The following is a 26,563-nucleotide window of genomic DNA, read 5'->3' as shown; positions in this document are numbered from 1 at the left end:
ATGTAGGTCTTTTGTAAAAGTGAAGTAGTGTAAAGTGAACTTTCGAAAAGTGGGGGATACCCTTATGCTGATGGAGGGGAGATGGGGGAGCAATGAAGAGGGGTGGATGGAGGCTCATGTGGAGAATAAACACAGAGACCAATTGTGCCTGGCCATGTGCTGGAGACTCAATGGGACAGAGACAAATGTATCTATTTCAGGTATACCTGCAGTATGCTCCATCCAGGATAAAAAAAAAATGTCCTTCATCTGCTTCAGCATACAGGGCAGATGAGCAGTTTCTCCACAATGTGGACCAGGAGGTGATGCGACTGAGTGAAGCCTTTCCTGTGCTGAATGCAGGTGATTGGCCGCTGCCCGGTATATAAATGCTGATGAATATCGGGCAGGTGGGGAAGGAAAACCGTTCCTACACTCCCTGCATTTTCATGATTTCTCCATGGTGCAGATGTACTCGTATTTCTCCAGGTTCAACAATCAGTTGAAACTCGCTCACACTTACAGCATAGGTGTGGTGTTACTGGTGGACTGGTAATTGGAGGACTCTCATTCAGTCTGTAAAGCATGTTCCAGTCACTACTCTGGTGTGTGGGTATGTGAGACTCTGAGTTTCCAGTCACACTTACGTTTAAAACCTAACTGAGCAGACAGACCTTCTCACCTTTGTTTTCAAGGCCATCAATATCCAAGTCCTGGTGAATCAAGCGACTGTCAGACTTTGATGTGATGTTTGGTCTGAGATTTCTGCCTCCAAATTCTTCTCTTGTAATATTCCTGTGGAAAGAGGTTGCAAAGGTCATCGCTGTCAGTCCACAATAGAAAATCAAAACACACAATTCTAGTTTCTGTGGAACATTCTTTCCTCTCTTAATACCCAAGATCTTTGTGCTGATCTTTATGTAAATGTATACAGCAGGGTAATGTGGTGGATTGCATACTCCATGAAGAGTCCACTCAAGTTGCTGAATGGACATCTATCATGCGGTATTGACTTTCTTACTGAAGATACACAATATTCTGCTGTACAATATTACGAGCCCAGCAACAACTGCAAATCAGGCTTTGAGAGCTATAAACATTCCATCAAATATGTAACATATACCCCAGACTTATCTGTCTTATATTAACGCACGGTTGTCTTAAATCTGAGTCTTCTGGAAATGTAAGTTTTAAGTGTGACTTTTTGTAAAAGAAGCCATCATTTTGGACTCCTTCCATGCCATACTGACTCTATTACTGGAAATACATCCATACGACACCAGGATTCATGGATCAATGACGTGAGGCTTATCTTTACCCTCTTATAATTTTCTGTTACATAAATGTTTCGACGAATGCCAACGCTTTTCACCAGTCATACAGTCAGAGACATAAAGCACAGAAACAGATCCTTCAATCTAACTTGTCCATGCCAATCGGATATCCAAAATTAGTCTAGTTCCATTTGCCATCACTTGGTCCATATCCCTCTAAACCCTTCCTTTTCATATATCCATCCAGATGCCTCCACCACTTCCTCTGGCAGCTCATTCCATACACGCATCACCCTCTGCAAAAAATGGTTGACTGCAAGGTCCCTTTTAAATTTTTCCCCTCTCGCCCAAAACCTATGCCCTCTAGTTCTGCACTCCCCCTATCCCAGGGAAAAGACCTTGTCTATCCACCCTATCCACACCCTTCAAGTTTTTATAAACCTCTTTAAAAAACACACACTCAGCCTGAGATGCTCTAGGGAAAACAGCCCCATCCTATTCAGCCTCTCCTTGTGGTTCAAACCCTCCTACTCTGGCAACAGCCTTGTGAATCTTTTCTGAATCCTTTCAAGTATCACAACATCCTTCCTATAGAAGGGAGACCAGAATTGCACACAATATTCCAGAAGAAGCCGACTGAAACTGACTTTTGCAGAGTTTGCTCCCTGCTTGGATTCATACTCTCTGCCTCCCGTTGCTGCAAGTGAACAGTGCTTGCCCCCTTCTCTCTCCCTCCCAGGATAAGGAATGGAAAGGATGAGACATTGCTTCACTCCCAGATTTTACCCAGAAGAGTCCCCCTATTGTCTGAATGCGCAAGTTGGACCTTGAGCTTCTGAAGCTACTGCTGCTCCTCTCTTTCTCTGAATGAAGATTGAGCTTCACCCCAGACTGCAACTCCCTTCCTCTGTCCAAACATCTGTGAGCACAGCACATTTTTGTTGAAGTAAGGCATCTTTCCTGAATGTTACAATTAAAGGGGTGTCTTCCCCCTGATATTCAAAGGGACGGTAAGTCAGTGACGGGCCACGCCTTGTGTTGTGTGGCATGTGTGACAGTTGCAACAGGATGTCCCAACTCCTATGCTCAATTCAAAATTTGTGAGAAGGTTTGTAGCTCGGGTGCTCTTTTTTGTGGTTCTGTTCGCCGAGCTGGGAATTTTTGTTGCAGACGTTTCATCCCCTGTCTAGGTGACATCCTTAGTGCTTGGGAGCCTCTTGTGAAGCGCTTCTGTGATGTTTCCTCCAGCATTTATAGTGGTTTGTCTCTGCCGCTTCCGGTTGTCAGTTCCAACTGTCCGCTGCATTGGCCGGTGTATTGGGTCCAGGTCAATGTGTTTGTTGATAGAATCTGTGGATGAGTGCCATGCCAGAGAACGGCCAGGGAATTCCTAAAGGCATGGCCTCTAGGCATTTTTACAGCGCCACATTTTTCAACTCTGGATCTGGGACAAGGTGTGTGGTGTGGGGGTGGGGGGATGGGAAATAAAGAAACTGGTGAAATCTACATTGATCCTATGTAGTTAGTGGGTCCCAAAGCAGAAGATGAGGTGTTCTTCCTACAAGCGGCAGGTAGCTAGAGCTTGGAGGGAGAGGCAGCCGAGGACTTGCGTGTCCTTGACGGATTGGGAGGGGGGAGTTAAAGTGTTCAGCCACAAGGTGGTGGGGTCGTTTAGTTTTGGCGTCTCAGAGCTGTTCCCTGAAATGTTCTGCAAGTTGGCGTCCAGTCTCCCCAATATGGCAGAGACCACATCGAGAGCAATGGACTTATAAATAAATCTTATAAACAAATTGTACAAATCTTAGCCTGCTAGAGTTATTTTCTTTAATTAAGTTAAAGAAAATTTTAATTAAATTGGGTGACTACATGAAACGATTTGTTGGTCAGACTCAAATCATCCTCCTCAAATGAGACAATGCCATAAATATCAGTGAACTGTTTTTTTTGTTGAACCACAAGTTCTTGATTTATTTTCACAACTTATTGGTATTCACATCTGCACATTCAATGTCAAACTCTGACATCAGAAATGACATGACATCATTAATTTTTTCTTACAATAATCCAACAAACAAATTAATAACACAGTGAACACCAACTCTCATTAATATGAAATTAAATTTGACCAAATAAAATGTAAAATCAAATGGGAGATAACAAATGGGGGAAGGGCAGAAGGCAAGAAATGCAGCAACATAGAAGGTGCTCCTCCAGGGAGTGTATTTTACCAACTACAACTGCTCAATATAAACAAACACTCTGACATGACCCTCCGGTTTTAATGTAAACCATAGCCCCATACAGTAGGTACCATTTAAATAAGTTAATAGATACAAGCCTTGAGCAAATCCAGCCTCCAGCCGGGCCCCCCGCTTCTTGGAGCTCGGACCTTCCTCTAGCTCCGGGGGGTTGTTGAGCTCCTGGGCTCCGGCCGCCGCCGAAGAAGCCGCGGGCGCCGGCTCTCTCTCCTCCACCGCTGACATTTTTAATTTGTTTTCTCGTTCACCCGGTAACCGTCACCTCCCCCTTCCCGGGCCCCGGGAATTATACACAAATAAACAATAAACCCCACCGGGGACTGTCTCCTTTTCTTCACAACTTTTGTTTGAAAAGTTCCGGCTTTAATTTGAAATGTATTTTAAAGGTATTTTCTGAGGTAAACGATGCCTGTCTGCCCCCCTCCCTCCGTCAGAAACCGCCCGCTGAGTCGATGAGAAAACCGCAGCCTCGCGCCGCCATCTTTGTTTTTCTTCTTCTTTCCGTCTCCTCCTTCTGTGACGCGCGTCATCTGCGCCTCCTCCAATCAGAGCGCACCTTACTCCACCTGACCAATGGCAGCTGGCATTCCGTGTCGTGTTGGTCCCACCGTCTGCAATATCTCTCTCCGATTAGTCGGTACCGACCACAAGCTTTGGGATTGGTTGGGAATTTCACAATCACGTCAGTGTATCCGCCCTTTTCATTCCTTCAACAGCAGATGACCCAATTTACTGCAACAGGCTCTGCAGCTATAGCGGTAGTGTCACATATTCAGGGAGAAGATGTGATTTTTAACGTTATCAACCAATTCAACTCTGGCACCTCCACATCCATTCATTCAACTGAAGAGGGCTCAATTAAGTGTAAAGGGATCTGAGGGTATAATATTTGTATCCCATGTTGAGAAGAAACCTCTCCCCATTCATTCAATAGAAGAGGGCCTATTTGCTGCAGAGGTTTTTTATTGCACAGTGGTATTTTATTGCACAGTGGTAGTGTCCCTATCTTCGAGCGCTGAAATCCCACAGCTATGAGGATGCGTAATAACAAATTTTTTAGTCATAAGTCACATGACACCAGGTTATAGTCCAGCAAGTTTGTTTGGAGGGGATCTTACAGAAATATATTAAATTATGAAAGAAATAGAAGTAGGATGTTGCATTGGTAGGTGAGACTAGGATAAGAGCACATGGCCTCAAGATTAGAGGAAGCAGGTTTAAAACTGAACTGAGAAGAAACTTCTTCACCCAGAGGGTTGTTAATCTATGGAATTCCTTGCCCAGGGAAGGATTTGACATTACTTCAGCAATCAGTAGAAGCAGTAGATACGTTTTTGAAAAATAAAAGAATTAAGGATATGCGAAAACGCAGGTAAGTGCAGCATAGTCCACGAAAAGATGAGTCATGATCTTATTGAGTGGTGGAGCAGACTCGAAGGGCCAGAAGGCTGACTCTTGCTCCTAGTTCTTATGCTCTTATGTTGAAATCACAAGCTTTTGGAGTGTAGTCACTTCAGCAGATGAAGTCATGAAAAAACAAGTGCAGGAAAGAGAATTTAGATAAATGAAAGACAGAGCATCTCAACGGTCAATTACTTACTCCCATACCTATTTCTGATTATCTTACTACATAGCAAGTTGTGTTTTCCAAACATTAATTTTATTTCCATTGTTTAAAATCAAATATTTAAGATGAACAGTTTGTTTTTCCTCACTTGGACACACTGTGACCCACAACACTGTGAATATCATAAACCCGCTCATGAGATATCATAGGAACAATTCATAAACTAGATTTGTCACTGAGATACTAGAAAGGAGAAAAATTCCCAACATGTGCAGGATGCTAACGAAAAGTTAGCAACCTGAAATGGTAACAGGAGCAAGTGACCAGTCCCAATCAGGAAACTCATATTCTGACATCCACTACAGTACCTTGCTTTCCTTTTCAGTTTAATGATCCATAATTGAATCTGACTCCAACACACTCTCTGGCAGGCAGTTACAGAGGTCAAAGTATTTTCAATCATTAACGAAGTAAGTTTTGGATCCATCCCAAAGACATTGAACATAGAAAAATACAGTGCAGTACAGGCCCTTTGGCCCTCGATGTTGCGCCGATCCAAGCCCACCTAACCTACACTAGCCCACTATCCTCCATATGCCTATCCAATGCCCGTTTAAATGCCCATAAAGAGGGAGAGTCCACCACTGCTACTGGCAGGGCATTCCATGAACTCACGACTCGCTGAGTAAAGAGTCTACCCCTAACATCTGTCCTATACCTACCACCCCTTAATTTAAAGCTATGCCCCCTCGTAATAGCTGACTCCATACGTGGAAAAAGGTTCTCATGGTCAACCCTATCTAAACCCCTAATCATCTTGTACACCTCTATCAAGTCACTCCTAAACCTTCTTTTCTCCAATGAAAACAGCCCCAAGTGCCTCGGCCTTTCCTCATACAAACTTCCTACCATACCAGGCAACATCCTGGTAAACCTCCTTTGCACTCGTTCCAGTGCCTCCACATCCTTCCTATAGTATGGCGACCAAAACTGCACACAATACTCCAGATGCGGCCGCACCAGAGTCTTATACATTTGCAACATGACCTCAGGACTCCGGAACTCAATTCCTCTACCAATAAAAGCCAGTACGCCATATGCCTTCTTCACAGCACTATTTACCTGGATGGCAACTTTCAGAGATCTGTGTACATGGACACCAAGATCCCTCTGCTCATCCACACTACCAAGTATCCGACCGTTAGCCCAGTACCCCATCTTCTTGTTACTCTTACCAAAGTGAATCACTTCACACTTACCTACATTGAACTCCATTTGCCACTTTTCTTCCCAGCTCTGCAGCTTATCGATATCCCGCTGTAACCTGCCACATCCTTCCTCACTGTCAACAACTCCACCGACTTTCGTATCATCCGCAAACTTGCTCACCCAACCTTCTAGCCCCTCCTCCAGGTCATTTATAAAAATGACAAACAGCAATGGTCCCAAAACAGATCCTTGCGGAACACCGCTAGTAACTGCACTCCAAGATGAACCTTTTCCATCAACTACTACCCTCTGTCTTCTTCCAGCCAACCAATTCCTAATCCAAACCTCCAACTCACCCTCAATGCCATACCTCCGTATTTTTTGCAGTAGCCTACCATGGGGAACCTTATCAAATGCCTTACTAAAATCCATATACACCACATCTACCGCTTTAGCCTCGTCCACCTCCTTATTCACCTTCTCAAAGAATTCAATAAGGTTTGTGAGGCACGACCTACCCTTCACAAAACCATGCTGACTATCCTTGATCACATTATTCCTATCCAGATGTTCATAAATCCTATCCCTTACAATTCTCTCTAAGACTTTTACCCACAACAGAAGTGAGACTCGCCGGCCTATAGTTACTAGGGTTATCCCTACTCCCCTTCTTGAACAAGGGAACCACATTTGCTATCCTCCAGTCTTCTGGCACTACTCCTGTAGACACTGAGGACATAAAAAATCAAGGCCAACGGCTCTGCAATCTCGTACCTTGCTTCCCAGAGAATCCTAGGATAAATGCCATCAGGCCCAGGGGACTTATCTATTTTCACCCTTTCCAGGATTTCCAACACCTCTTCCCTACATACCTCAAAGCCATCCATTCTAATAAATTGTGACGCAGTATTCACATCGGCAATAATGTCCTGTTCCTGAGTGAATACTGACGAAAAGTATTCATTCAGTGTCTTCCCCAATCTCTTCAGCCTCCACACGCAACTTCCCACTACTATCCTTGACTGGACCTATTCCTACTCTAGTCATTCTTTTATTCCTGACATACCTATAGAAAGCCTTTGGGTTTTCCCTAATCCTACCAACTAAGAACTTTTCATGTCCCCTCCTTGCTGCTTTTAGCTCTCTCTTCAGATCCTTCCTGGCTACCTTATAACTATCAATCGCCCCAATTGAACCTTCACACCTCATCTTTACATAGGCCGCCCTCTTCCCTTTAACAAGGGATTCCAATTCCTTATTAAACCACGGTTCCCTCACACGACCCTTTCCTCTCTGCCTGACAGGTACATACTTATCAAGAACACTCAATAGTTGCTCCTTGAACAAGCTCCACATATCAATTGCGCCCTTCCCTTGAAGCCTACTTTTCCAAGCCACGCATCCTAAGTCGTGCCTCACCATATCATAATTTCTCTGCCCTCAGCTATAACTCTTGCCCTGCAGTGCATACTTATCCCTCTCCATCACTAGAGTAAAAGTCACCGAATTGTGGTCACTGTCCCCAAAGTGCTCACCTACCTCCAATTCTAACACCTGGCCTGGTTCGTTACCCAGAACCAAATCCAGTATGGCCTCACCTCTTGTTGGCCTGTCTACATATTGTGTCAGGAAACCCTCCTGCACACATTGGACAAACATCGACCCATCTAACGAACTCGAGCTATAGCTTTCCCAGTCAATATCTAGAAAGTTAAAGTCCCCCATAACAATCACCCTATTACTTTCACTCTTCTCCTGAATCAATCCTTTCTTCTACGTCTCTAGGACTATTAGGAGGCCTGTAGAAAACTCCTAACAGGGTGACCTCACCTTTCCTATTCCTAACCTCAGCCAAAACTACCTCAGATGGCGAGTCTTCATCCATCGTCCTTTCCACCGCTGTAATACTATCTTTGACAAGCAATGCCACACCTCCCCCTCTTTTACCCCCACCTCTGACCCTACTAAAACATTTAAACCCTGGAACCTGCAACAGCCAATCCTGTCCCTGTTCTACCCATGTCTCCGTAATAGCCACAACATCGAAATCCCAGATACCAATCCATGCTGCAAGTTCACCTACTTTATTTCATATACTTCTTGCATTGAAGGAGACACACTTCAAGCCACTTTCCTGTTTACAGGCACCCTCCTTTGAGATTGATGCCATGTTCCTAACCTCCCTACACTCCAGGTCCTGCACCCTAAAGCTACAGTCTAGGTTCCCATGCCCCTGTAGAATTAGTTTAAACCCCCCTGAAGAGCACTAGCAAACCTTCCCCCAAGGATACTGGTGCCCCTCAGGTTCAGGTGTAGACCATCCTGTTTATAGAGGTCCCACCTTCCCCAGAAAGAACCCCAGTTATCCAGATACCGGAATCCCTCCCTCTGCACCATCCCTGTAGCCACGCATTTAACTGTTCTCTCTCCTTATTCCTCAACTCTCTATCACGTGGCACGGGTAACAAACCAGAGACAACAACTCTGTTTGTTCTAACTCTGAGCTTCCAACCTAGCTCCCTGAAAGCCTGCCCAACATCCTCAACCTCTTCCTACCTATGTCGTTTGTGCCAATGTGGACCACGACTTCAGGCTGCTCCCCCTCCCCCTTAAGGATCCGGAAAACACGATCAGAGACGTCACGTACCCTTGCACCTGGGAGGCAACATACCAAACGTGAGTCTCTCTCGCCCCCACAGAACCGCCTATCTGTGCCCCGAACTATTGCTCTGCTCTTCTCCACCCTTTCCTTCTGAGCAACGGGGACAGGCTCCATGCCAGAGGCCTGAACCCCATTGCTTACCCCTGGTAAGTCGTCCCCCCCACAAGTATCCAAAATGGTATACTTGTTCTTGAGGGTAACGGCCGCAGGGGTCCCTGCACTGGCTGCTTCTTCCCAGTCCCCCTCACTGTCATCCATCTGTTTGCAATCTTTGGAGTTACTACTTCCCTAAAGCTCCGATCTATGACCCCCTCTGCCTCCCGAATGATCCTAAGTTCATCCAACTCCAGCTCCAGTTCCCTAACATGGTCTTGGAGGAGCTGGAGATGGGTGCACTTCCTGCAAGAGTAATCAGCAGGGATGACCATGGCATCCCTCACCTCAAACATGTTGCAAGAGGAACATTGCACTGCCTTCACTGCCATCCCTCTAAAAGTAACCTTTTAAAAACAAACTAGGTCCAAGAATAGAACAAGCAAAATGCAGCACTTATCTACTTACCACAACGGTTCTTATTATTAGGTTAGGCACCTCTGCAGTGCCTCGGGTTCCTCTCCTGCGTGCTTTTATAGGGAAAGAAACCTACCCAGGTAAGCTTACGCTACACCAACTTCCAGATCCGCTTCGCGCTTTTTAAAAAAAAACTTTCAAATTTAAACCGTTAAACAAACGTCACCGAGCCTTCAAGCAGCCCCTGCCAAACAGCCCTTACCTGCTCCGCTGACACTTCTATAAGAGGTGTTGGCTGGACCCAGACACTTCAGCGGGCAGTGTTCATTACTCATGTGTATTCTCTCCCCCACCCGCCTTAAACTAATCACCTGGGTTGTGAGTCGATTGTGCTGGCATTCTGGTGGCCCCAGGCAGTGTCTGTATCTGCTCTGCTGTTTCTCTCCATATTGTGATCCAGCGGCCATCTTGTGTGTCAAGTTGGCCAACTGATGGCTCAGTAGCCATATTGTGTATCTGTGTGCCTAGTAACACCCTGCCCTTCCCCACCTCTCCGCCACGCCCACTCTCTCTTCCCCACTCAATCTCTCTATCAACCCCACTCATTCTCTCTCTCTACCCCCACCCTCTGACTGCCATTTTCTCTCTCTCTCTGTCCCCCATCCTTTTGGTCTCTATTCTCCCCAGCCCCCACCACACCCGTCCTTTCTCAAGCCTCGAACCATCTTTGACCGCTGTATCAAGCCCTTCAAAGAACAGAGAGAGAGAGAGAGAGAGAGAGAGAGAGAGATAATGGATAGTAATGACTCTACCTGGGAGTTGGGAGGGGTGATAAATGGCTGATCTTCAAAACTGAGAATACCTAAAATGATTTTTGCAAGGTTTGTAGCTCAGGTTGAGGTTTAGGGTGGAGGTTTGCTCGCTGGGCTGTAGGTTTGATATCCAGATGTTTCATCACCTGGCTAGGTAACATCATCAGTGGCGACCTCCAAGTGAAGCGAAGCTGTGTCTCCTGCTTTCTATTTATATCTTTCACCTGGATGGGGTTCCTGGGGTATGTGGTGATGTCATTTCCTGTTCGTTTTCTGAGGGGTTGATAGATGGCATGTAGATCTGTGTGTTTGTTTATGGTGTTGTGCTTGGAGTGCCAGGCCTCGTAGCCCTACACATGGATGAAAAAAAACATCATTTCGACTGGGACAACACATCTATCCTGGGGCAGGCTAAGCAAAGACTTGCCAGAGAATTCCTAGAGACCTGGCACTCCAACCTCAACGCCATAACCAAACACATAGACTGAGATACCATCTATCAGCTTCTCAGAAAACGAACAGGAAATGACATCACCACAAACCCCAGGAACCCCATCCAGGAGAAAGAAATAAATAGAAAGCAGGAGACAACAGCTTCGCTTCACTTGGCGTCGCCACTGAAGATGTTACCTAGCCAGGTGATGAAACGTCTGGATATCAAACCTACACCCTAAACCTAAAATGATATCTTCAGAAACATCGTTAAAGCCAGAAAGCGTGTTCAAGTTTTTTAAAAGAGCTGCTGAAATCTGTCTGATTCTTTCACTGAAGTAAACGCAGTCAGGCCACCGCTCAGGACAGGCTGGAAGGGGTGAATGGGCGAAAATGAGCACTGCAGATGCAGGAGATTAGAGTCAAGATTAGAGTGATGCTGGAAAAGCACAGCCGGTCAAGCAGCATTCGAGGCTTTTGCCTGAAACATCGATTTTCCTGCTCCTTGGATGCTGCCTGACCTGCTGTGATTTCCAACACCACTCTGATATTGACTGTAAGGGGTGAATGGCCTAGTCCTAGTCTTGTGAAGTTGGTTCCAACTATCTAGAAATAGCGTCACAGAGCACAGAAACATACCCTTCGGTCTATGCCGACCAGATATCCTAAATTAATCTAGTGACCCATTTGCCAGCATTTGGCCCCTTATCCCTCTGAATCTGTCCTATTCATATCCCCATCCAGATGCATTTTAAATATTATCATTGTACTGGCCTCCACCACTTCCTCTGGCTGACCCCCACCAGCGTTCTGTGCAAAAAGGTTGCCCCTCAGAAATCTTTCCCCTCTCACCCTAAACCCATGCCCTCCAGTTCTGGACTCTCGCAACGTGGGGAAAAGACATACAAAAGTTGAGCAGCCAGACAGAATTCAAAAACAATACAATGTCGAATCACAGGGAAAAACAAATTGTAGCTCGACCCCTTTTTTGTCGTATTGGCATTTGGACTCATAAAATCTGACAGGAACACCAGCATCCCTAGTGAGCATACTGCGCATGTTTCCCGGTGTCAGTAACGCAGTGCACATGCCCACCGGTGCCAGCTAAACACTGGGCATGCTCATCGCTTTCCGCAAAAAATGGCGCGCAACCTTCCTTTGATGGTCCAATAGGGAACCGTGGAGGACCAAAACAAAACTGGTCCTCCTGCCAATCAGAGCCACCCCATTGTCTGAATGCGGAAGTTGGACCATGAATTTCTGAAGCTGCTACTCCTGCTCCTCTTTCTGAATCAACATTGAGCTTCACCCAGACTGCAAATTCTTTCCTCTGTCTCAGATCTGTGAGTACAGCACTCTCTTTTCTCGCCCCCTTTGCCATTTCTATTTCTTTCCGGAGTTCAATTGTTGACTTACAGCAACTGAAAGGAAAGGGATTGAACCCAGGGAGGGGACGGACTATGGAAAAGTGATCGAGGTCTGTGTCTCAATTGGCAAAATAGACAGACAGGAGGCTGGAAGGACACAGCAAATCAGGCAGCATCACGAGGTGTAGAAGTCGATATTTCGGGTGTAACCCTTCGTCAGGACTGGGGATGGGTACCAGGACCGGGGGCTAAAGTGGGGATAGGTGAAGAATCGGTCAGATTAATCATTGGGTGGAAGAAATCAGGTTGGTGGCAGGAAGGAGTGGTAGTGAGGGGCATGGGGCTGAGAAGGGAGTCGGGTGATGGAAAGGGAGGTTATTTGAAATTGGAGTACTCGATGTTGGGTCCTGCAGGCTGTAGTCTGCCCGGGCAGAAGATGGGGTATTGTTCCCTAATTTGCGGTTTGGTTCGTTGTGGCAATAGAGGAAGGCTAAGATGTTCTTGTCAGAAAGGGAGTGGGAAGGGGAATTAAAATCGATGGTGACTGGGAGGTCTGGTCAGCCTCTGCGGACCCAGCTGTGATGCTCGCCAATCCTTTCCCCAAGTTTATGCTCAGTCTCCCCGAAGTCGAGAAGACCACAATTTACAAACACGTGGCAAATGCAGTATCTCAATGTGAAGTTATAGTCTTTGCTATGAAACAAAAAGCAGCAAGGAGATGTATTGTTTAAATGGTGATACTGTGGGATGTGGAGAAAGTGAGAACTGCAGATGTTGGAGATGAGAGTCAAAGTGTGGTGCTGAAAAAGGTGGTAAGTCAGGCAGCATCTGAGGACCAGGAGAGTCGACATTTTGGTCCCGAGCACTTCATCAGGAATGATGTGTGGATGGACAAAGGGTCTGATTCGGTTCTATATAACTCTCATCATCTTCAGTGAGAGCAGAAGTGTGATTGTGAAGGCTGGAGTTTCAGAGCAGCTTTCAAAGATGCTTTGCCCTTAATGTGGATGGACAAAGGGTCTGTTTCTGTGCTGTATGACTCTAATCATCTTCGGTGAGAGCAGAAGTGTTTCTGAGGACTTTTCAAAGATGTTTTGCCCTTAATGGGAGTAGAAGGTACAATGAAATCTTGCATTTGTGAGACAGCAACTGAGTGAGTGAGTAAATCCGAGGTTTTGGTGCAAAGTGGGAATTCATTGCACTGTGAGGATGAAACTCTACTTATTGAGTCATTTCTGCTGGTGAATGAAACCAGGCTCAAGATTAGGAGGAGTAAATTTAGGACAGAGATGAGGAGGAACTGCTTTTCATGGAGTGTAGTGTATCTATGGAATTCTCTGCCCCAGGAAGCAGTAGAGGCAGCTTCATTAAGTATATTCAAGACACAATTGGATGGGTTTTTGCAATGGTAGGGGAATTAAGGGTAGTTGGGACAATGCAGGGAGGAGGATCTCAGATGGTGAATAGATTAGCCATGATCTTAATTGGATTTTTGAACAAGAGGAAGGCATGAAAATGGTTTCAAGACCAGTTTAGAACAGTTACAGAGCCAGAGAGCACAAACAGACCCTTCAATCCAACTAGACCATGCTGACTGTGTTCACAAACTAAACTAGTCCCACCTGCCCCATTCTCCCCGTAACCTTTGATCCCCTTGATACTCAAGAACCTATCTGTCTCAGTTTTAAATATCCTCAGTGACCTGGCCTGCACAGCCTTCTGTGGAAATAGATTCCACAGATTCACCGCTCTCTGGCTGAAGAAGTTTCTCCGTTCTAAAAGGTCTTCCCTTTACTCTAAGGCTGTGCCCTCTGGCCCGAGTCTGTCCTACCAATGGAAACATCTTTGCAATGTCCACTCTGTCCAGGCTTTGAAGATTATGTATGTTTCAATTAGACCCCCCCCCCCTCCTACTCCTCCCCCCCCCCCCCCGAGTGTGCGCCTGTTAATCAGCATGAACCAGACCCTTCAGGATGAGGTACAGCAGGGATTAGGGTCAGCAAAGTGAGAATGAAGGGAGTGTGTGTGGGATGGAGATTTTCAGCTTCTAGGGAATGAGAGAGAAAAGTGAGTTCGCTATAAATTAGAATTGATCGGATGGGCCAAAGAGTGGTAGATGGAATTTAATTTGGAGAAATGTGAGTTGTTGCATTTTGGTCAAGCAATCCAGGCAGGACTGACACAGTTAAGAGGAGTGTTGCAGAACAAAGAGTCCTTGGAGTGCAGGTTCCATAGTTCTCAGGTAGACAGGATAGCCTTTGTTGGTCAGAGCATTGAGTAGATGAGTTGGGAGGTCATGTTGTGGCTGTCCAGGATGTTGGTTAAGCCACTTTTGGAATACTGCAGTTAGTTCTGGTCTCCCTGCTGTAGGAAAGATGTTATGAAACTTTGAAAGGGGTCAGAAAAGAATAGGCCAGGGGCATTTTCCATGGAGCATCAGAGACTGAGGGATAAACTTATAGACCTTTGTAAGGGCCATGGATAGAGGGGAAACCCTAAGGTCTTTTCCCCAGGGTATGGCAGTCCAAATCTAGAAGGCATATGTTTGAGGTGAGAGTGGAATGATTTAAGAGATTGGAGGGGCAACCACTTCAGAGGGTGGTGCATGTATGGAACGAACTGCCAGAGGAAGTGGTGGAGGCTGGCACAATTACAACATTTAAAAGGCATGTGGATGTCTGTCTGTTCTCAGCTCTGCTGGATGTCTGTTGAAGCTCTGAACCCCCCCTTCTACACCTTCTGGGACAAACATTTATTCAATCAAGCCTCAATTCACAATCTCCCAGCCAGTCAACAATCCAGGCACAGTGTAGTCACAGCAGGGAATCAGCTGCCCTGAGTGCAGGAAGGCCTTTACCCAGGCCTCTGCCCTGCTGAGGCACCGGTGGGTCCACACGGGGGAGAGACCCTTCAGCTGCCCCGAGTGCAGAAGGACATTCCGTGAATCCTCCAACCTGTTGAGGCACCAACGGGTCCACACAGATGGTGGAATTCGAATTTGGTCAGAAATCTGGAGTTCAGAATCTAACGGTGAAACCATTGTCGGTGGGGTGGGGGTGGAAGAAAACCCCCATCTGATTCACTCAGTTCTTTTTTAGGGAAGACTTGAGCAGTTATTAGAGCAGTCGTCCCAGCTGCATCCTTTACCCGGTCTGGCCGACATGTGACTCCAGCCCCACAACAGTCTGGTGGACTCTACGCTGCTCATCCAACTTGATTGGAATACAGGTTGAAATTGCTGAGTGAGGCAATACTTCCTCCAGGTTAAAGCTGTACCAAGGATGCAGTTACAAAGGGACAACTCAGTGGTGACCAATAATGAAGAAAGTGAGGGGTTGCACTTTGACCTTGAGCTATTTTTTAAAAATTGCTACTTTTTCTACGCCTTTCTGCTGGGAGATTCTGAAGCTGTAACAAAGTTGGGTCACAATAAAGATTACCTGAACTTCACACTGAGCTCAGACTCTCACTGAGAGCTTTAAACTGCAACAGGTTTTTGTTTTAAAACTGCTCATTTTACATGTGAAAGTGAGAACTGCTGATGCTGGAGATCAGAGTCAAGATTAGAGTGGTGCTGGCAAAGCACTGCAGGTCAGGCAGCGTGCGAGGACCAGGGAAATTGACATTTCGGGCAAAAGCCCTTCCTCAGGTTTTTGCCAGAAACGTTGATGTTCCTGCTCCTCAGATGCTGCCTGACCTGCTGTGCTCATTTCTGACAGTCTCCTGTACTATGTTTCCAATGTTGTGTATCGGTTGCAGCAGTGAATGAGTAGCCAGCATTGTTAGAAATTGTAAAATGTTCAGGAGTGCAATGTCATCAGCATTGTAGTTTCCTGGCAGCACTGAGAAGTGTGTGCCTGGTTCACTAGACATGATGTGGAGGTGCCGGTGTTGGACTGGGGTGGATAAAGTTAAAACTCAACACCAGGTTATCGTCCAACTGGCTTATTTGGAAGCACGAGCTTCTTCATTGGGTGTTTGTGGAACAGGATCATAAGACACAACCACCTGATGAAAGAGCAGTGCTCCAAATGCTAGTGCTTACAAATGAGCCTGTTAGAGTATCACCTCATATTGTGTGAAATTTAACTTCGCACACCCCAGTCCAACAGCGGCATCTCCAAATCAGGTACATAGTTCTTTGAAAGTTGCATCATTGGGACACAGGGTAGTGAAAGAGGCCAGTCAGGAGCCCTGGAGGACCGGAAGGTGACTGGTCCTTCTGTCAATCAGAGCCTTCCTATTGTCTGAATGCAGACGTTGGAACATGAGCTTCGGAAGCTGCTGCTGCTCCCTCTGAATGAAGATTGAGTTTGCTCCAGACTGTAACCTCCTTATTCTGTCAACCATCTGAGTGTATGGTACTCTCTTCACAACTCCTTTTCCATGATTTTCATTCTGGGCTTCAATTTACGACTTGCAGCAACCGAAAGGAAAGGGAATGAATTCACGGAGCGGACAGAATCAGGAAAAGTTTGTTTATAAACAGAGTGTTTCACGTGTGGAGTGAATGTAAAGAGGAAGTGGTGGATGCACATTCAGATGCAACGTTTAAAAGACATTTGGATAAGTATATGAAAAGGCACGGTGCGGAGGGATATGGGCCAAACACTGGCAAGTGGCACTAGTTTAGTTTGAGAACGTAGGCAGCATGGAATAGTTGGACTGAAGGGTCCGTTTCTGTGCTGTCTAACGTAACTGTTCTGTCGTGGTCTTAAAACCATTTTCTTGCCTTCCACCTTCAACGTGGATACTGTACCTGCATCCAACACATAAACCATTCAAAATAAAAAAACACCTCCTGCGCACAAAGAAATCCACACTTTATTGTTCAAAAATCAGATGAACTCAGCCTTGAATATATTCAATGACCCCCTAACTACAGGAAGACATCCCCACTTCTAATCTCAGTTCAGCTTGTTAATATACCACTTGCCTTGCTGCACCTGTCTGACAACTGGCATTGACTGATGTAAAAGGATGCTGCTAATCAAAGCACTGATCACACGGTGGTCTGGTGTCAGCTCGGGTTTGAGGCCCTGATTTCTCTGTCCCGTGTTGATCCTCCTGTTCCCACAGACTAAGATGTCGGTCTGTTCTCAGCTCTGCTGGATTACTGTGAAAGCTTTGACCCCGCCTTTTATAACTTCTGGAACGATAAAATATTCAATCAAGACCCAACCCACAATCTCCCAGCCCGTCAACCATCCTGATACAAGGTGCAGTCATAGCAGGGAATAAAACAAGAAAAAATGAAACAAAAATCATAAATAGGCGCACGTGCTTAATGTTTGTTCATGAGGAAGTAAACCAGGAATAGGGGTCTCTCAGGAATCTTACAGTGCCCTACTTGAGGAATTCTGTCACCCTTACATCTATTGGTACCCAGCTATGAATTACAACAACATTTACACCAACAGGAATAAAGCATCTGTTATCAAATAGACAGAGATATACAGCACGGACATGGACTTTTTCTCTATCTCATGCACACATGATAGATCATCCATGGTGGGAGTTTGTCTTTGTAGCATGATGTTTGCAAATACATTCTACTTTGCTCAAAGACTGCACAATCTGCAGGCAGTCAATACATGTAATATATTGTAAATTCCACTTTGAAAATAGATAATGGGCCCACTACCTTTTGAATGCGAGCATAAGTGGTATAGTAAGTTTGCTGATGACACCAAAATTGGAGGTGTAGTGGACAACGAAGGAGGTTACCTCAGATTACAATGGGATCTTGATCAGATGGGCCAATGGGCTGAGAAGTGGCAAGTGGAATCTAATTTAGGTAAATATGAGGTGCTGCATTTTGGGAAAGCAAATCTTAGAAGGACTTGTACACTTAATGGTAAGGTCCGAGGGAGTGTTGCTGAACAAAAAGACCTTGGAGTGCAGGTTCACAGCTCTATGAAAGTGGAGTCGCAGGTCAATAGGATAGTGCAGATGGCATTTGGTATGCTTTCCTTTATTGGTCAGAGTATTGAGTACAGGAGTTGGGAGGTCATGTTACAGCTGTACAGTTGGAATATTGCATGCAATTCTGGTTTCCTTCCTATCAGAAAGCCCTATGCAATGTTTGTTTTTGTTTAGTGGGCGGCACGGTGGCACAGTGGTTAGCACTGCTGCCTCACAGCTCTAGAGACCTGGGTTCAATTCCCGCCTCAGGCGACTGACTGTGTGGAGTTTGCACGTTCTCCCCGTGTCTGCGTGGGTTTCCTCCGGGTGCTCCGGTTTCCTCCCACAGTCACAAAGATGTGCGGGTCAGGTGAATTGGCCATGCTAAATTGCCCGTAGTGTTAGGTAAAGGGTAAGTGTAGGGGGTATGGGTGGGTTGCGCTTCGGTTGGACCGAAGGGCCTGTTTCCACACTGTAAGTAATCTAATTAATGATTGCTGCAACCTATTCTAAAATATGAAAGACTTAAAAATCCAGGTTTGTTCAATATATCAGTTCAGTGGCAGGGCACTGTAATGTTTTCCTATAAATTCTGTGCCATATGATCTTATTGTCCACAATCACCTGACGAAGAAGCAGTGCTCCGAAGCTCGTGTTTCCAAATAAACTGTCGGACTTAGCCTGGTGTTGTGAGATTTTTAACTTTGTCCAGGTTCAGACGGTGCCCAGGGATGTGCAGGTTAGGTGCATTAGTCAAGGGTAAATGTTGAGCAATAGGGGAATTGTGTGGGTGGGTTACCTTTCGGAGGATCGGTGTGTAGCCTTTGGGCCAGTTGGCCTGCTCCCACACAGAGGGGAGTCTCTGAAGGGGAAGTCATTTTTGTAAACTGTGCAAGGCAATGCAGGCGTAGTGTGGGGGCCTGCTGTTGGCCTTGCCCCGCCCTTTGCTCCTCTCCCCTGTTGTGGAGTTGTCTAAAAAACAGCTACTCTTTCTCTGCCCTTTTTGCTGGGAGGGGGGGGGGGTGGGGATCTGAAGCTGTAACCATGTTGGGACACAAAATAAAAGGTAACCAGAACGTACTGCTGGGCTCAGGCTCTCATTGAAAGCTCCAAGCGGTTTTTGTTTTAAAGCTGCTCATTTCTTGCAGCCTTCTGCACTAAGTTTCCAATGTTGTGTATTAGATGGAGCAGTGAATGAGTAGCTGGTTTCGTTAGATACTATAAATTTTTCAGGAGTGCATCGTTTCATCGGCAGTTTACTGGCAGCACTGGGACGTATGGGCTGTGTTCACTAGAAACGAGGTGGATATGCTGCTGTTGGACTAGGTTGGACACGGTTTAAAAATCACAACACCAGTTATAGTCCAACAGGTTTATTTGGAAGCACTAGCTTTCGGAGTGCTGCTCCTTCATCGGGTAACTGTGGAGCAGGATCATAAGACACAGAGTTAAGAGCAAAAGATCAATGTCATGCAACTGATGATATATTGACAAACATAGATTGTTGTTAAATCTTTCATCTTTTAGAATGGGTTGCAGGTTTTAGTTCATTAATGTGTACATCGCAGTACTACTATTAAGTCATATTCTCAAGATCACTTAAGGTCTTTTTAAAAAACAGGTGACATCTCAGTCCAGACAATGCATGAAAGGTGTGAGAGTATCCCAATCTTAAATCGGACTGGTTCTATTTCCAAACTAGGAATTTATAAAATATTACATGGATTGACTACCTGCATATTGTGCGTTTTGTGCAAAATTGAATATATCTGCAAATATAATTCTGCAAATGCACCACATTGTTATATGTATGTGTGCAGCATGAGTGTGCGTGTAAGAGAGTATGTGTGCACATGCTTGGTAAAGTGAGTGCGATGGAGGAGAAGCCTGTGAAAGGGTGTGTGTGTTGGGGGGGGGGCGTGTATGTGTGTATGTCTGAGAGAGAACATGTGTATAGATAAAAGGTGAGGGGTTGCATTTTGCCAAAATAAGGAAGGGCCGGGCTTGTACAGAGGGATATGGTGGGGGGCGGGGGGGGGGGGGTTTCAGATATATACTTCTTTGAAAGTTGCATCACTGGCTGGAAGGAAGCTTCAGAAGGCATTCAGCACACTTACCTTAATTGTTCACACCACTGAATAAAGGAGCTGGGACATAATGTTGAAGTTGTACAGGATGTTGGTGAAGCCACTTGTAGAGTACTGAGAACGCTTCTGGTGGCCCTGTAATAGGAAGAATTCTATTAGAAAGGGTTCAGTAAAGATTTCCCAGGATGTTGCCAGGACTGGAGGGTTTGAGTTGTAAGGAGAGGCTGAGACACTCTTCACTGGAGCACAGGAGGTTGAGGGGTGACCTCATTTGAGATTTATAAAATCATGAGGGTTATAGGGAAGATGAACATCAAACACAGAAAGGAGCATGCGCGGTTATGTCGAGTGACGGGGGAAGAAATTGTGGCATTTGGACACTTTAAATCTGCTAAGAGAGAACACTGCGCATGCCGGAAGACTGGAGGTTGGCTAATGTGGTGCCACTGTTTAAGAAGGGTGGTAAGGACAAGCCAGGGAACGAGAGACCAGTGAGCCTGACATTGGTGGCGGGCACATTGTTGGAGGGAGTCCTGAGGGACAGGATGTACATGTGTTTGGAAAGGCAAGGACTGATTAGGGATAGTCAACATGGCTTTTTGTGTGGGAAATCATATCTCAAATTTTGAGTTTTTGAGGAAGTAAAGAGGATTGAGGAGGGCAGAGCGGTAGATGTGATCCATATGGACTTCAGTATGGCGTTCGACAAGGTTCCCCATGGGAGACTGATTAGCAAGATTAGATCTCATGGAATACAGGGAGAACTAGCCATTTGGATACAGAACTGGCTGAAAGGTAGAAGACAGAGGGTGGTGATGGAGGGTTGTTTTTCAGACTGGAGGCCTGTGACCAGTGGAGTGCCAGAAGGATCGGTGCTGGGCCCTCTACATTTTGTCATTTACATTAATGATTTGGATGCGAGTATAAGAGGTACAGTTAGTAAGTTTGCAGATGATACCAAAATTAGAGGTGCAGTGGACAGTGAAGAGGGTTACCTCAGATTACAACAGGATCTTGACCAGATTGGCCAATGGGCTGAGAAGTGGCAGATGGAGTTTAATTCAGATAAATGTGAGGTGCTGCATTTTGGGAAAGCAAATCTTAGCAGGACTTATACACTTAATGGTAAGGTCTTAGGGAGTGTTGCTGAACGAAGACACCTCAGAGTGCAGGTTCATATCTCCTTGAAACTGGCGTCGCAGATAGATAGAACTGTAAAGGTGGTGTTTGGTATGCTTTCCTTTATTGGTCAGAGGATTGAGTACAGAAGTTGGGAGGTCATGTGGCTGTTGTACAGGACATTGGTTAGGCCACTGTTGCAATATTGTGTGCAATTCTGGTCTCCTTCCTATTGGAAAGATTTTGTGAAACTTGAAAGAGTTCAGAAAAGATTCACAAGGATGTTGCCAGGGTTGGAGGATTTGAGGTATAGGGAGAGGCTAAACAGGTTGGGGCTATTTTCCCTGGAGCGTCGGAAGCTGAGGTTCACAAAAGGGGCATGGATAGGATAGATAGACAAAGTCTTTTCCCTGGGGTGGGGGAGTCCAGAAGTCAAGGGTATAGGTTTAGGGTGAGAGGGGAAAGGTATAAAAGAGACCTACTGGGAAACGTTTTCACACAGAAAGTGGTACGTGTATGGAATGAGCTGACAGAGGAAGTGGTGGAGGCTGGTACAATTGTAACATTTAAGAGGCATTTGGATGGGTACATGAATAGGAAGGGTGTGGAGGGATATGGGCCAAATGCTGGCAGGTGGGACTAGATTGGGATGGGATATCTGGTCGGCATGGACGGGTTGGACCGAAGGGTCTGTTTCCATGCTGGTTCAGCAAAAGCCATTCATGCTCTTCGCTGTCTGCAAAAATGGCGCAAATCCTTCTTCAAATGGACCAATGAGAAGCCAATTGTTGACTTGCAGCAACTGAAGAAAGTGAGTGAATCCAGGGAGGGGACAGAGTCGGGAAATGTTGGTCCAGGTCTGTATCTCAATTGGCAAATGCAGTCCCACAGCGTGAAGTTATAGCCTCAGTTACGAACAAATAACTGCTGAAAGGAGGTGCGTTGTTTAAATGGTGACATATTGGGATGCGGAGAAAGTGAGGACTGCAGATGCTGGAGATGACAGTTGAAAAGTGTGGCACTGGAAAAGCACAGCAGATCAGACAGCATCCGAGAAGCAGGAGAATCAACGTTTCAGGCATGAGCCCTTCCTCAGGAATGATGTGTGGATGTAAACAGTGGCCTCAGCATCCTTCCACACCAGTCATTGCCAGTTGTCAGACAGGTGCAGCAAGCAATCAGCAAGGCAAGTGGTATATTAGCAAGAGGAAATGAGTTCAGAAGTCTCTGCAGTTAGGGGGTCATTGAATATATTCAAGGCTGAGTTCGTCTGATTTTAGAACAAGAAAGAAGTGGATGTTTCTGGGGGAAGGCAAGTAAAATGATTTTAAGACCAGTACAGAACAGTTAAAGGGTCATACAGCACAGAAACAGACCCTTCAGCCCAACTAGTCCATGCTGACTATATTCACAAACTAAACTAGTCCCACCTACCTGTATTTGGCCCATATCCCCCTGAACCTTTCCTATTCATGTACTTATCCAAATGTCTTTTAAACGTTGTTACACAACCAGCATCCACTATTTCCTCTGGACATTTATTCCACACACAAACCACTCTGTTTACAAAAAAGGTGCTCCTCATCTCTTATTAAAATCTTTCTCCTCTTACCTTAATTTGCAGCCTAATCTTGAAATGACACATGCCGTTCACCTTATCTATGCCCCTCATGGTTTTGGAAACCTCTATAAAGAGAACAAAGAACCTTACAGCACAGGAACAGGCCCTTCAGCCCTCCAAGGCTATGCTGATCGAGATTCTCTATCTAAACCTGCCGCCTATTTTCTAAGGGTCTGTATCCCTTTGCTCCCTGCCGATTCATGTATCTGTCTAGATACATCTTAAATGACGCTATCGATCCCAGCCCTACTGCCTCCACTGCATGAGGCACCCACCACCCTCTGCGTAAAGAACTTTCCATGTAGATCTCCCTCAAACCTTTCCCCTCTCACTTTGAACTCGTGACTCCTAGTAATTAAGTCTTCCCCTATGGGGGAAAAAAAAATTCTTCTTATCCACCCCTGTCTACATGCCTCATGGTTTTATAGGCCTCAATCAAGACCCCTCCTCAACCTCCTTATTTCCAATGAAAATACTCCTAATCTACTCAACCTCTCCTCATAGTTAGCGCTCTCCATAACAGGCAACATCCTGGTGAACCTCCTCTGCACCCTCTCCAAAGCATCCACATCCTTTGGGAAATCTGGCGACCGGAATTGTACAGCAGTATTCCTAATGTGGCCGAACCAAAATCTTATATAACTTCAACATGGCCTGCCAGCTCTTGTACTCAATACTCCGTCCGATGATGGAAAGCATGTTGTATGCTGCCTTAACCACTCTACTGACAGACATTGTTCTCTGAAGATGGCAATAGATCTGAACACCCAGATCTCTCTGTACATCAATTTCCCCCAGGACCTTCCCATTTAATGTATAGTTTGCTCTCGAATTGCACCTTCCAAAATGCATCACCTCGCATTTGTCTGGATTAAACTCCATTTCTCTTCCCAACTCTCCAATCTATATTCTGCAGTATCATCTGACAGTCCCCTTCACTATCTGATATTCCATCAATCTGAGCGTCATCTGCAAACTTGCTAACGAGGCACCCGACACCTTCACCTTTCAACCTCCTGTGCTCCAATGAAAAAAGTCCCAGCCTAACCTTCAATCGGTGTGAATTCTGTCTGGGTCCCAATGCCGAGTCAGCCTGACATTTTGGATAGAAAAGCTCTGCATTTAAATTACGTTCTTGAGAAAGTTATTGAAAACAGGTTCTGGGATTAACATACCAAAGAACAGAACCCCATTCTAAAAGATGGAAGATTTAATCTAAATTGTTTAATGTATCACATCTCCATGACACTGGACTCCTTTGGCTATAAATTCTGTGATCATGATCTTATTCTCCACAACCATCTGATAAAAGAGCAGAACTCCAAAAGCTAGTGCTTTCATGTTATGGCAGTAGCGGGAGGTGTGGGCTGTATTCACTAGAAACAATGAAGCAGTTAGATACCACACATTTGAGGGGGAAGGGTGTATTACATGACCTCCCAACTCCTATACTGAATGCTCTGAGCAATGAAGGAAAGCAAACCAAACGCCTTCTTCATTATTCTATCCACCTGAGACTCCACTTTCAAGGAACTATGAACCTGCACTCCAAGGTCTCTTTATTTTGCAACATTCCCCTAACTGCATCAGTCCTGCCTGGATTGCTTGACCAAAATGCAAACCTCAGACTTCTCTAAATTAAACTCCAACTGACACTCCTCGGCTCATCAGCCGATCCCAAAAATTCTAATTTATAGTGAACTCTCTTTCCTCTATTATTCCCTAGAAGCGGAAAATCTCCATCCCACGCTCTCTCCGTCCGTTTTCACTTTGTTGAAAGTGGAAGAATGGGATTGAGAAACTGATCAGCGATGATTGAATGGAATGAGCAGACCTGGTGGTCTAATTTCTGCTCCTATGTCTTGTGGTCTCTTGCTGTCCTGGACACCGTGAGAGAGAATTGGGACCAGCATTGAACCGATCATGACTGGATGTGGATCTACCTGCATCTTGGTGGATGGGCTGGGACTTTTTTCACTGGAGCATAGGAGGTGGAGATGTGACCTTATCAAGGTTTATAAAATCATGAGGGGAGAGATGAGGTGAATGACAGGTGTCCTTCCCCTAGGCTGGGGGTTTCAAGATGAGGGAGCAAATTTTGAATGTGAGAGGAGAAAGAGATTTTAAAAAGACTTGAAGGGCACAATATTTTTTATATACAGAGTGTGGTTCACGTGTGGACTGAATGTCCAGAGGAAGTGGTGGGTGCAGGTACAGTTACAAGGTTTAAAAGACATTTGGATAATTACATGATTAGGAAATGTTCAGAAGGGTATGGGCTAAAACACTGGCAGGTGGGACTGGTTTAGCTGGTGAACATAGTCAGCATGGACTAGTTGGACTGAAGGGTCTGTTTCTGTGCTGTATGGTTCTGTAACTCGGTTCTGTAATTGTCTCAAGACCATTTTCTTGCCTTCCCCATAAACATCCACATAAAAATCAGATGAACTCAACCTTGAATATATTCAATGACCTGAAAATGTGTTGCTGGAACAGCGCAGCAGGTCAGGCAGCATCCTGGGAACAGGAGAATCGACGTTTCGGGCATAAGCCTTTCTTTAGGAATCAAACGTCAATTCTCCTGTTCCCTGGATGCTGCCTGACCTGCTGCGCTGTTCCAGCAACACATTTTCAGCTCTGATCTCCAGCATCGGCAGACCTCACTTTCTCCTCGAATATTCAATGACCCCCCAACTGCAGGAAGACATCCCCGCTTCTGAACTTAATTCCTCTTGCTAATACACCACTTGCCTTGCTCATTGCCTGCTGCACCTGTCTGACAACTGGCACAGAAGGACACTAATGCCCCTCTGAACATCCACGCATCATTCTTGATGAAGGGCTTGCGCCCAAAACCTTGACTGTCCTCCTGCTCGGATGCTGCTTGACCTATTGTGCTTTTCCAGCACCACACTTTTTGACTCTAATCTCCAGCATTTCTAGTCCTCACTTTCTCCACATCCCAATATATCACCATTTAAACAATATACCTTTCTACTTTTTTTCACAGCAAAGGCTGTAACTTTATGTTGGGGTACTGTATTTGCCAACTGTGGCCTTCTCTACGTCGGGGAGCACGAGCATAAACTTGGGGAACGGTTCGCCGAGCATCGCAGCAAGGTCTGCAGAGGCCGACCGGACCTCCCAGTCACCACCCATTTTCATTCCCCTTCCCACTCCCTTTCTGACATGACCATTTTTGGCCCCATCCATTGCCACAACAAACCACAGTGCAAATTGGAGGAACAACATCTCATCTTCCACCTGAGCAGTCCACAGCCCGAAGGACTCAACAGTGAGTTCTCCAATTTCAAATAACCTCCCTTCCGAGCCCCTGCCCCTCTACCTCCCTGCCACCAACTAGGTTCCTTCCTCACATTCACCAACCAGGTCGTACCCTCTACCTATTTACACCTATCCCCACTTCATCACCCTGCCCTCAGCATACCCTTGTTCTGCAGCTCTCCCTATACTCACCCCCAGTCCTGAACAAGGGTTACACCCGAAACGTCGACTTCTCCACCTCCTGATACTGCCTGGCTTGCTGCATTCTTACAGACTCCTTCCTGTCTGTATTGCCAATTGAGACACAGGCATGGACTAACTTTTCCAGAGTCTATCCCCTCGCTGGATTCATTCCCATTCCTTTCAGTTGCTCCAAGTCAACAATTGAACCCCAGAATGAAACGTAAATGGAAAAGGGGGTGAGAAAAGAGAGTGCTGTACTCACAGATGTTGGACAGAGGAAGGAAGTTGCAGTCT

The 26,563-nt window shown here is 45.7% G+C and overlaps 1 protein-coding gene across 2 annotated transcripts in view; it reads right to left on the bottom strand.

Annotated features, from left to right (window-relative positions):
• LOC148142918 (uncharacterized) overlaps positions 1–26,563 on the bottom strand; it is a 229,520-nt gene that overhangs the window by 146,174 nt on the left and 56,783 nt on the right. The window contains exon 1 of one of the 2 annotated variants that reach the window (XM_087973895.1): positions 26,532–26,559. The exons of the other annotated variant lie outside the window; for it this stretch is intronic. The gene's annotated coding sequence lies outside the window, so the exon portion shown is untranslated. Of the gene's footprint in view, positions 1–26,531; positions 26,560–26,563 lie in introns of those variants that run through there. 2 annotated transcript variants of the gene reach the window in all.

The sequence above is a fragment of the Chiloscyllium plagiosum genome, unplaced genomic scaffold, assembly GCF_037043375.1.
Source record: "Chiloscyllium plagiosum isolate Xiang-an unplaced genomic scaffold, Cpla_swu_hap1 HiC_scaffold_27, whole genome shotgun sequence".
NCBI classification, from domain to species: domain Eukaryota; kingdom Metazoa; phylum Chordata; class Chondrichthyes; order Orectolobiformes; family Hemiscylliidae; genus Chiloscyllium; species Chiloscyllium plagiosum.
Note: the sequence above shows the minus strand (reverse complement) of the source record. Positions and strands in the feature narration are given on the sequence as shown.